This window comes from Hermetia illucens, chromosome 4 (assembly GCF_905115235.1).
Source record: "Hermetia illucens chromosome 4, iHerIll2.2.curated.20191125, whole genome shotgun sequence".
In the NCBI taxonomy this organism is placed as follows: Eukaryota; Metazoa; Arthropoda; class Insecta; order Diptera; family Stratiomyidae; genus Hermetia; species Hermetia illucens.
Genome location: NC_051852.1, coordinates 8,150,753 through 8,160,816, shown reverse-complemented (window position 1 = coordinate 8,160,816; position 10,064 = coordinate 8,150,753).

Genomic DNA, 10,064 nt, shown 5'->3' with positions numbered 1-10,064 from the left:
ACCTTCGCCATCTCAGGCCCGCGGCTGCTAGGTAGTGCGAGTAGACTCGGCCCCCGACAGCCGCCAGCGGAACACCGACTGTATTCCCCGAGGGGCTGCCAAGAGCAGAGCCTTGCCTGGCCAATCCGTCAGCCCGCTCATTCCCCTCTATGTTCGTATGCCCGGGAACCCAGAGGAGAGTGATCTTGAGCGTGCCGCCCAGATGGTTGAGCGTGTCTCTGCGCTGCCCCACCAACCGGGAAGATGTCGTCGTTGAGTACAAGGCCTTGATGGCCGCTTGGCTGTCGTTCAGAATGGCTATGTTACGCTTGGAGCTCGAATCACGCTCCAGCCATCGACAGACTTCCAATATCGCCAGTACTTCCGCCTGGAATACACTGGTGAAACCTGGGAGACCATACGACTTGGATACACCGTGTGTATTCGAGGAAACCCCCGCGCCGACTCCATAGGCCATCTTTGATCCGTCCGTAAAGAATACCGTGTCATAGTCTTGCAACACGCCGCCGGTTTTCCACTTTGCCCTGGTTGGAAGGTCCACAGCAAAGTTTCTCGTGAAGTTCAGCCTGCGTGTCACATAGTCCGTGGGGGATGCCCCGATTTCTCGAGGTATTTCATCTAGAATGTTGCTATGGTCGTAGGACTTCGCTGCCCAGCATCCGCACTCACGTAGTCTGATGGCACTGCACACTGCAACATATTTGATGTGGAGGTCTAGGGGGAGGAGATGCAGGAGTACATTGAGAGCATCTGCCGGGCAGGACTGCAGAGCCCCCGTAGCACCTGCACACGCGGTTCTCTGAATCGTATTAAGCTTCGTTCTATTGTATTTCTTCTTCAAAGCCTGCCCCCATACAATAGATCCGTACGTGAGGATCGGACGCACTACAGCGGTGTACATCCAGAGAACCATCCTCGGCCGGAGACCCCATTTCTCCTGTATTAATGCGATGTCGATGTCTTCCTCTAAGAGGAAGACGAGCATATTAGCCGAGGCGCACTTCGAGTGCTGCAGATTTATCTGCGTTACCCTCAGCATGATTTGCTTGCGTGGGGGGTTTGTCAGCCCCCGTCGGACCGTCGATCGTCATCTCCTCCACCAGCTCGTTGGCGGCGTCGATTGGGTCGAGGTCGTCGTCCGGTTTTGCAGAGCGGAACACTTTTACTTTGGCATTCCTGAGTCCGAACCACACTTAATAATCAGCCTTTTTCAGTGCCTCCAGGCACTCCTCGTTTATGCGGAGTAGTACGGGCTGGCTGTTTATCTGAGGTTCCTCCTCCTTTATAACAACCCAGTCGTCCATGGGAATCCCGGGGTTGTGAAGGCGCAGGAAAGGGACGAGCTTGTCCTTCTCCATGCGGATCTTCGGCAACCAGATGCGAGCGACCGGTCTCCTGGGAATCTCGTCGTAAGGGATAATCTTGAGCTTAACGCCCTCCCAGGCGTCGCTGATCTTAGCGACACACGAGCCGAGAAAGTCCTTAGAGAACTGGTCCATGCAAGCTATTACGTGGAACCCACGGACCACCTGAGATGAATCAAAGTGGAGAGTGTGTCCCGGGTGCTTGCCTCCGGTCTCCACGAGATGTTCATAGACCATGCACACAGCCTAGCCTCCATACTGGTCCACACCTCCAGCGTTAGTTTGCCGCTAGCAGAATTGCCATCCGCCAACGCCACACGTAAGTGACTTCTGGCCACATCGCTGAAGGGCTTCGCAGTACGTGGCCCGTCGGCTGACGGTTGCTGTACAATTTCCTCCGTATGTTGCTTGGCGTCTGCGCTCTTGCCCACTCTGCTCCGCTTCTTATTTTGTTCGACCTCGTCTTGAGATCGGTTGCGTTTTAGGGCGATGGGCTTCGCCTTCTGCTCGTCAGCCCGGCGTTTGCTGTTGCATTCATTAACAATCGCCTGGTATTTAGCGAAGTCTTTTTCATCCCGCTCGTCGACAGTACCGGCCTCCTTATTCTTGGCAATCTTGCCGAGAATATGCATGGCCTTCTGGTACTGGCTCTTGAGCAGGACACCCGTGGACCTTGGCTTCTTAGCCGGTTTCCGGCGACCGACATTCTTGTCGGTTTTTGCTTTCGAGGGATCCCCCGACGCTGAGGGCTTCGGGTCAGGAGTACTATGTCTGGTACTCGCTACACCCAGCTTGACGGCAGTAGGTTCTAGGCTAGAAGCCACTTATCCGTCTGACACCTCGCTCCGGGAGGTCCCTGCGGTTGGTTTCAGCACAACAACAAGTACTGCTCTCGACGGCCACTGTCTCCTGGCTGGAGGCCAGCAGCTCGTCCTCCGATGATGCGCCTGGCATCATCTCCTCCTCTTCTATCGTCGTTTTAGTTTTTTTGTTAATTGAGTCCATGTCTTGGTCCCACGAGTAGTCCGGGAAGAATGTCCACCCTGGCTGGCCCGGTCACCAGGGTAAGAGTCTTATTTGAAACTGAAGGTGCCCAAGGTATTCAGAGTTCGCATACTAAAGACCAAGCTCCCCATTGGCCACGCAGCACTCGGCGTATGCTGTTCCACCGTGGCTTGGGGTCCTATTAGCACCTTCTCCGGTGCAGGGAGCACGATCCCCGGGCTGTTGCTTCGGTCCATCCCCCCGCCAGATCTACTTGCCCTTAACACATGACCAGCAGACAAGCAGATCCTCGTCAGTTGGATGGGCCTACTCCCAGCCCGGCCATACACACTCTTGGCCCGCCCGAAGACGGTTTCCAGCGGCCACCACGCGGAAGTCGTGTGAGGACTTGCCGAATTATGCAACTTTAACCTGAAGCATAATCTGACCAGGCCGCCGATCGCAGAGACATCCCAAGTTTTGCTAGCTGCGGAGATGAAGCGCAAATTTTTGCGGGGCCAGAATCCAGGGTCCATTGGTAGCAGCAGCAGCTGGGATAGATTTATTCTCCCGTTCGAAGCAGTCGGCGACGCCCCTCAAATGTGCAAACTGTGGCCAACTGGGTCACTTTGTCAATTTCTCTATGTACCCCCGTAGACTGGAATCAATCCAGCGCAAAGAGAGAGCCAAAAGCATCCCTCATTCCCGATCTGCTTCGTTCTTCCTCAATCTTGACAGATCCTCGTCTGTTCGTGTCTCTCAGCCTAGCACTTTGCCTCATGCCAACTGGACCGCCCCTCCCTCACTAACTCCGTTTTTTTACCGCAGTGGCCCGGGGTCGGGGGCTCGAAACCCTTAGCTTTTTATCGCCCCCAGATTCGTTCATTCCCAGGAGCGTCTCCATGGAAGCAAGGCCCCTATTCAATAGTCATTTTCCTCTCTGTGAAACACAATCTCTGACTTCTATCACAACTACCTCCGTCTCCCCCTGAAGACAAACCAGAAGCGTACTTACAATCCTCTTCAAATTGCTAGGTAACCAAAATGAAGGTGCTCACACTCAACACTAATTCGTTCATTTCCAACAACAAATGTTTTGCTCTCCACAAGTTCCTCGAGGATTCCGATCCTAATCTCGCTCTCCTAAACGAAACTAGACTGGGCAAGCCCCCAATGTAAAGCTACATGCTCCTGGTTACAGTACTTTCCGCAACGACGCGGTCAGAGGCACAGCCATACTAGTCAAAGCGGGACTTAGGGCATATAGCATCCCATCGGCAGTAGTCAGACTTCCTGTTAGGGGTGGTGGCGTCCTTCGAGTCCTAATCGGCTCTCTCTACTTCCCGGGCGGCACAGGTCGTCACCTCACTCCCATTCTGGACGCACTGTAGGAAATCGCGACCAGTTTCGATGCCTCCATTCTCGGCGGTGACCTCAACGCGAGGTACGTATCTTCAGCGACTCAGTTAACAACGAAAACGGCAAAGCGCGGATATTATTAACGTTGGAGTGCCATCTTTTCCTCGTCTTCTTTCCTAGACGACTTTATAATCTCGTCCAATCTCTCAGCATGTGCTCCTTTGGCAGCCCACTCGCACCAGCATGCCCTCAGCCTCTCTCTTCATCTACGGCAAATTGCAGATCCTTCAATCTGATAAACTGGGATGATTTCCAACGTGACTTAGCCAGTGCATTGGGCCCTCCGCTGAACAAATCGCGCATCCGCTCTAATGTTGAGCTAGATTTACACATCTGAAAGTCAATTCTGCCTTCGAAACTACAATTGACAAAAGTTCCAGTTAAAGAACCTGGTTACTACACCCGTATTTGTCGGAACCAGGTTCTTTAACTTTTCCCTCTCAACCCTCCTTTTAGTCCGCGATAGAAACAGACTGCTGCAGGGTAGGAAACGATTATTTCACCGCTTACGGAATAGATGCAACGCTGACTACCGTCTCCTTTCCGAGATCATCAGTCGATTGGTTGGAAGAAAAAAATCTTCTATTAGTGTCAACCACATCCCGATAAAAATAGGTAACTCCCAGTGTCGCTCCCCTGAGGAAAAAATATTCGCTTGCGTAGACTATTTCAGCCACTTATTCAGAGCTAAATCGCCAGCGGACCCCATCTGGAAATCGGTGGTTGCCATTACTGTCAGCGATAAAAGGTTGAGCTTGGAAGGTCTTACCTTTGCTCCTTTTTGCTCAGATGCCCGGCTGATATAGTCAGAACAGGCCCGTTCGCCTCCTTCTTTACCTAACTAGAAAAAGTCGAACTTCCAATCTCCCGGTCCAACAATAAAAAATCTTCGGGCCCCGACGTCCTGCGAAAGTGTGCGCCTACCATCAGTGAACGTCTCGCCACTCTCTTCAACAACTATCTGAACAGTGGCCATTTCCCGGTATCTTGGAAATCAGCCTTCCTCATACCTATTCCTAAGAAGGAGTGCTCCGCGATCTCAAAGATATGAGGCCTATTTCTCTTCTTTCCAATATTGGAAAAATCTTCGAACGTTTTCTACTAAGTCACCTCAATAGACACTACTCGCCTATCATTCCACTTAATCAATTCGGCTTCGAAAACCTCAGATCCACCGAGCAGACACTCCTGTATCTGCAAGACTATATCCTCAATGATCTGGAAAATAGGCATTGCACAATAGCCTGCGCCTTAGACCTCGAAAAGGCATTTGATTCAGTTTGAAACTAGGGCTTGTTCTACAAACTAATTCAGTCTAATTGTCTCCTCCCCTTTTTCAGAATCTTTGGAGACTTCATCTCCAATAGAACTTGCCACGTGCACTTCGATGGACTTTGCTCCATTTACTTCCCAGTAAACTCCCTCAGGGTTCTATTCTAGGCTCTAAACTTTTTAACATCTTCCTCCACGATATTCTCCTTCCTCCCGTAAACTTATCCCGAACGGCGACTGAGGCAGCCCCTCACCCGCCCTTTTCACCTAAGGACAATGGTCCTCCCGCGTCAGGAGGGATCCTCTTCGCTGATGACACCATCCTACATGCGAGCGGTTAGCTCGCTTATTTCAACCGGTGGACCCTTACCGTTAATTCTCTTAAGTCTGAGCTTATTTGGTTCAGAAACTCCAGCGGGAAGTGCCACTGGCGCACAGTGCCAGAAAGCAAAAACCTGCATTTACGCATTGCTAACCACCCGCTCAAGCCGAAAACAAACATTAAATATCCGGGAATCTCCTTCAATGACAAGCTTAAATCAAACCCTCACGTCAGATTTGCTATTGTCAATGCCTGTAAGGCCTCAGCTGCCTTAAAAAACTCCTCTCATCCCGGGCTCCGTTCCCTGCCACCAAAACCTTTTTGTACAAAACTCTTATTCATCCAATCCTGACCTATGATTTCCCAGCATGGGCTACCATGTCACCGAACGTAGCAGAAGCCCTCCAACACTTTGAAAGGACGATACTCAGGAAATTTACAGCCAAATACAGAAGACCAAACCTAAAATTCACATGATCAAGCTGTCGCGCGCCAGACTGAAAAAGTGGTTGTCCCACCCTAACCCGGTGATAAAAAATCTCGCTAAGCGCAATGCATTGTAAGGCGAGAAGAGGTACTACGTGTCAGGGCTGGCTCTTGCAGAGGCACAAATCGAGTAAAAGTAGCCCTTTCTCAGTTTGCTATCAACATTGAGAAAGGTCTGCGCTTTACTCCAAATCCGTCGATCAATTCTGTCCACCGGTGCCTAAAAACTCCCGTTTTCTTGTTTCATAGTACGCCAGTCATCAACACCCTCGTCCCAACCTTTGTGCGTCGAGGCGGATATGGAGAGTAAGAGAAAATCCGCGGGAAGCAGAAACAACCGCGCCTCCCGATGAGAGCATTACGAGTGCCAAACGGATCGGAGACAGCCTATTGCAGAGCGAACTGGTGAAAAAATGAAAGGAGGAATGGGCATTTGAAGGAGATTTCACTCAGGTACTCTCCAGGGCTCAAAGAAGACGGCGAATAGGGACAAGAGACAACATGCCGTTCCATCAAAAAAACCTCTGCTTAAAATTAAAGCGGACACGAAGGACGGAGCACCAAAAGGAAAGGTGGAGCGACGAAAGAGAACTAGAGAGAGGGCTCTGCTTATTACGGAAGGCAAAACTTTTGCGGAAGTCCTCAGTGAAACTCATTACAAGATCAAACTCGAATATAGCGGAGCAGAAGTGTCTTCCATTCGTAAAACGAGGGGTGGTGGAGTCCTAGTCGAACTAGGCCCGAGGTCAACAAATAAAATTACGTTCTGTGAAGCAGTCAAGGGGCTTCTGGGAGAGAAAGCTTTGGTTTCCAGCTTGGAACCCACGTGTTTTCTGGAAATCCGAGACCTTAACTTCTCACAGAAAAGAACGAGGTAGAAGAGGCCATTAAACGCGAATGTCCGGAGGTAACCAATGTCCGGATTTGTATCACCGCTGCGAATCCCCAAGGGCAAAAATTCGTTGTGGCGGAAGTTGCCGAGCAATATCGAGGAAGCTTCTAAACAGCGGGAAAACCAGAATTGGTTGTGTAGTCTGTAGGATACGAACCCGGGCCGCCACAACCAAATTTTACAGATATTTATATTATGGGCACACGTGAAGGACACCATGCCGTAAAAACGTTCAGTCAGGCCATAAAGCAAACACCTGCAATGAAAAGGAAAAGGAAAACTGCGTCCTAAGCAGGGACCGTGGCGCGTCTGATGAGAACGTTGTACACACTGCGGGTTCGGGGCGGTGTCCAGTCTTCACAGCAGAATTGGAAAGAGCTAGGCCGCGGTCAACATGATTCGGATCCTATAAATCAATATGCACCTGAGTGCAAACGCACACCAGTTGCTTGCGCAGTTCGCTGCGGATATCAAAGCTGATTTAGTACTCATCAGTGAGCAGTACCGAAAAAAGGACCCAGTTTCATGGCACCCTAACATATCAGGTACCTCTGTCATATGGGTTCGGGGCGGCACCCTCTTTAGGGTTCTTACCCAAGGCCAAGGCGGCTATGTCTGGATTCGGTGTTTAGGGATATCCTACGTCGAATGAGACGATGGTTTGGAGGACGCTATCTTAGGCACAGACGGGCGGATCCTGGTCGGGGGTGATTTCAATCCTAGAGCACTTGTATGGGACATGTCTGACACAGACTCTAGAGGGAAACGGATTCTCGAAATGACATCGAGAACAGAACTGGTAGTTCTAAACACCGGATCCATCTCAACGTTCTAACGCCCGGGCTGCGAGGGAAGCATTCCCGACGTAATTTTCGTGTCAGAATCACTGGTGTCGCTGGTGGACGCATGGTGAGTTCTGGAAGACTTCTCGGCAAGCGACCATCAATACATTGCCTTGGAAGTGGTGGACACAAACTCTTGGTGTGCGCCACTCCCGGCGCTCTTTCTGTGCATGGAACGTCGCGAAAGTGAACACCGGGAGGTTTGTTGAAACTCTTAGAACAGGTGGAGCCACGCTGGAGGTTACTCCTGGGGCTGACACTATCGTAAACTGACACTATTCCCTGCGAACTCCGTACGAGATGATGACGGCGGCGCCGAGAGTGCCGATGACTGTCCACTTTTCTCTATGAAAATCAAGAAGGCGCCAGGACCTAATGACATTCCAGCAGAGGTATACAAACTGATATTTCAATAACGGCCAGACCTACTGCTTGGTGCATTCCTTGCCTGCTTGCCTAAAAGAGGGAATTTTCCTTGCTCGTTGGAAGGTCGCGAGGGTTGCACTGATCAGCAAGAGGGAGGCGTCCCCGAGTTACCGGACCTCTGGAATGCTACCTATGATAGTATACTTTAACTCGACATGCCAGAAGAGTCGCGCCTGGTCGGCTATGGAAATGATGTCGCGGCGTTTGTTGCTGGACACCCTGGCGAACAGGCATAAAGCGGGCTCGGCATATTGATGCGACGAGTAAGCGGATGGATGACTACTCATGGTTTCAACCTTGCACTGGAGAAAACCGAAGTAGTCATTGCGACTACCCCCCCCCCCCCCCCCCCCCCCCCCCCCCATATCATTGGGCGAGTCAATAGTCGAGTCAAAACCAGCGGTAAAGTACCTCGGGTTGACTCTTGAGTCAAAGATAAGCTTTTTTGAGCAAATCAAAGCAGCAGCGAGCAAGGCTGCAGCTGGTGTTTCGGCGTTAAGTAGGTTAATGGCAAACATTTGGAGTCTTACATCTAGCTGGTGACGTCTTCTTTTTTTTTTTGTTGAGGAGGTGGAAATCTTCAAAAAGACACTGGTCTGGACACACCAGCGTGTGGGATTTTTACCCACTAAAACCACCCCCGACTCCCTCCCTGCCCCGCGGAACCACCATAAGGAATTACATCACGGGGCGGAGTCAGCTCACTCTAGCTTTGTCACCTTTCTTCTATAAGCGGCGCACGTGACCGCGTTTTTCTCCTCTCCTCTGCTTTTCGCAGTTTATTTTGGATAGATGCGATCATGGAGTTTACCGCATCCCAATTCTCTTGATGTGCTAGCATTTTCGGCACCTCTCCTAGAGTCTCCTCTAGATTCCTCCTTTCTTCCACAAATCTCGGACAATGGAAGAATACATGCTCTGGGTCCTCTGGGACTCCATTGCAATTTGGACAATCGGGTGAGGTCTCCAATTTAAACCTGTGAAGGTATTGGAGATATCCTCCGTGCCCCGTGAGAAACTGGGTGAGATTATAATTAACCTCACCGTGTCGTCTCTCTAACCACTCCTTGATAGCAGGAATGAGCCTGTGCGTCCACCGGCGCTTTCCCGAGCGTTCCCACCGCTCTTGTCATCTATTTATGGATCTCTCCCTTTCAGTCTTCCTCGTCCGCGATGAGGAAGAGGTTGGCTTTGGATTGTATATGTTCGCCATCTCATCTGCCAAGATGTCAATCGACATCATTCCAGAGATGACGGATGCTGCATCATCTGAGACAGTCCTGAAGGCAGAGCATACCCTCAGGGCTGTCCTCCTGTAGACTGAACTCAGTTTGGTAGCGTTCCCTGACATCCACAACGCCTCCCTCCAAACTGGGGTTGCATAGAGCATGATCGAGGTCACCACCCTGGCTATAAGCAACCTAGAGATATGCCGTGGCCCTCCAATGTTCGGCATCATCCTTGCCAGGGCCATACTTGCAGTGGATGATTTGTCGCAAACATACCGCACATGTTGCTTATAGCTAAGCTTCCTGTCTATCACCACTCCCAAGTATTTGATGGTCGGCTTGGAAGTGATGATATGATTCCCGATTCTAATACAGGCGTAATTTCTCTTCCGGCGCTTAGTGATGAGGACCGCTTCCATTTTTTCCTCCGCAAGTGTCAGACCAAAGCTCTTTAGCCAACTTTTAACAGCACCGATTGCATCACTTGAGTATAACTCAGCATCTTCGAGATGCTTTGCGACAACAACCAGCACTATGTCGTCAGCGTAACCCACCACTGTGGCTTCCCCCGGAAGGGGAAGATTAAATACATCGTTGTACATGATGTTCCACAGTAGTGGGCCCAATACGGAGCCCTGAGGGACACCCGCGGAAACAACATACTCCTGGGGTCCGTCATCGGTGCCATACCAGAGCCTCCTTTCAGTTAAATAACTATCGACGATAGCAGCGAGATAGGCGGGAATACCAACCTTCGCTAAAGATTTTCGCATTAGATTCCAATTGGCCGAATTGAATGCATTTTTCACATCCAGGGTTACTACCACG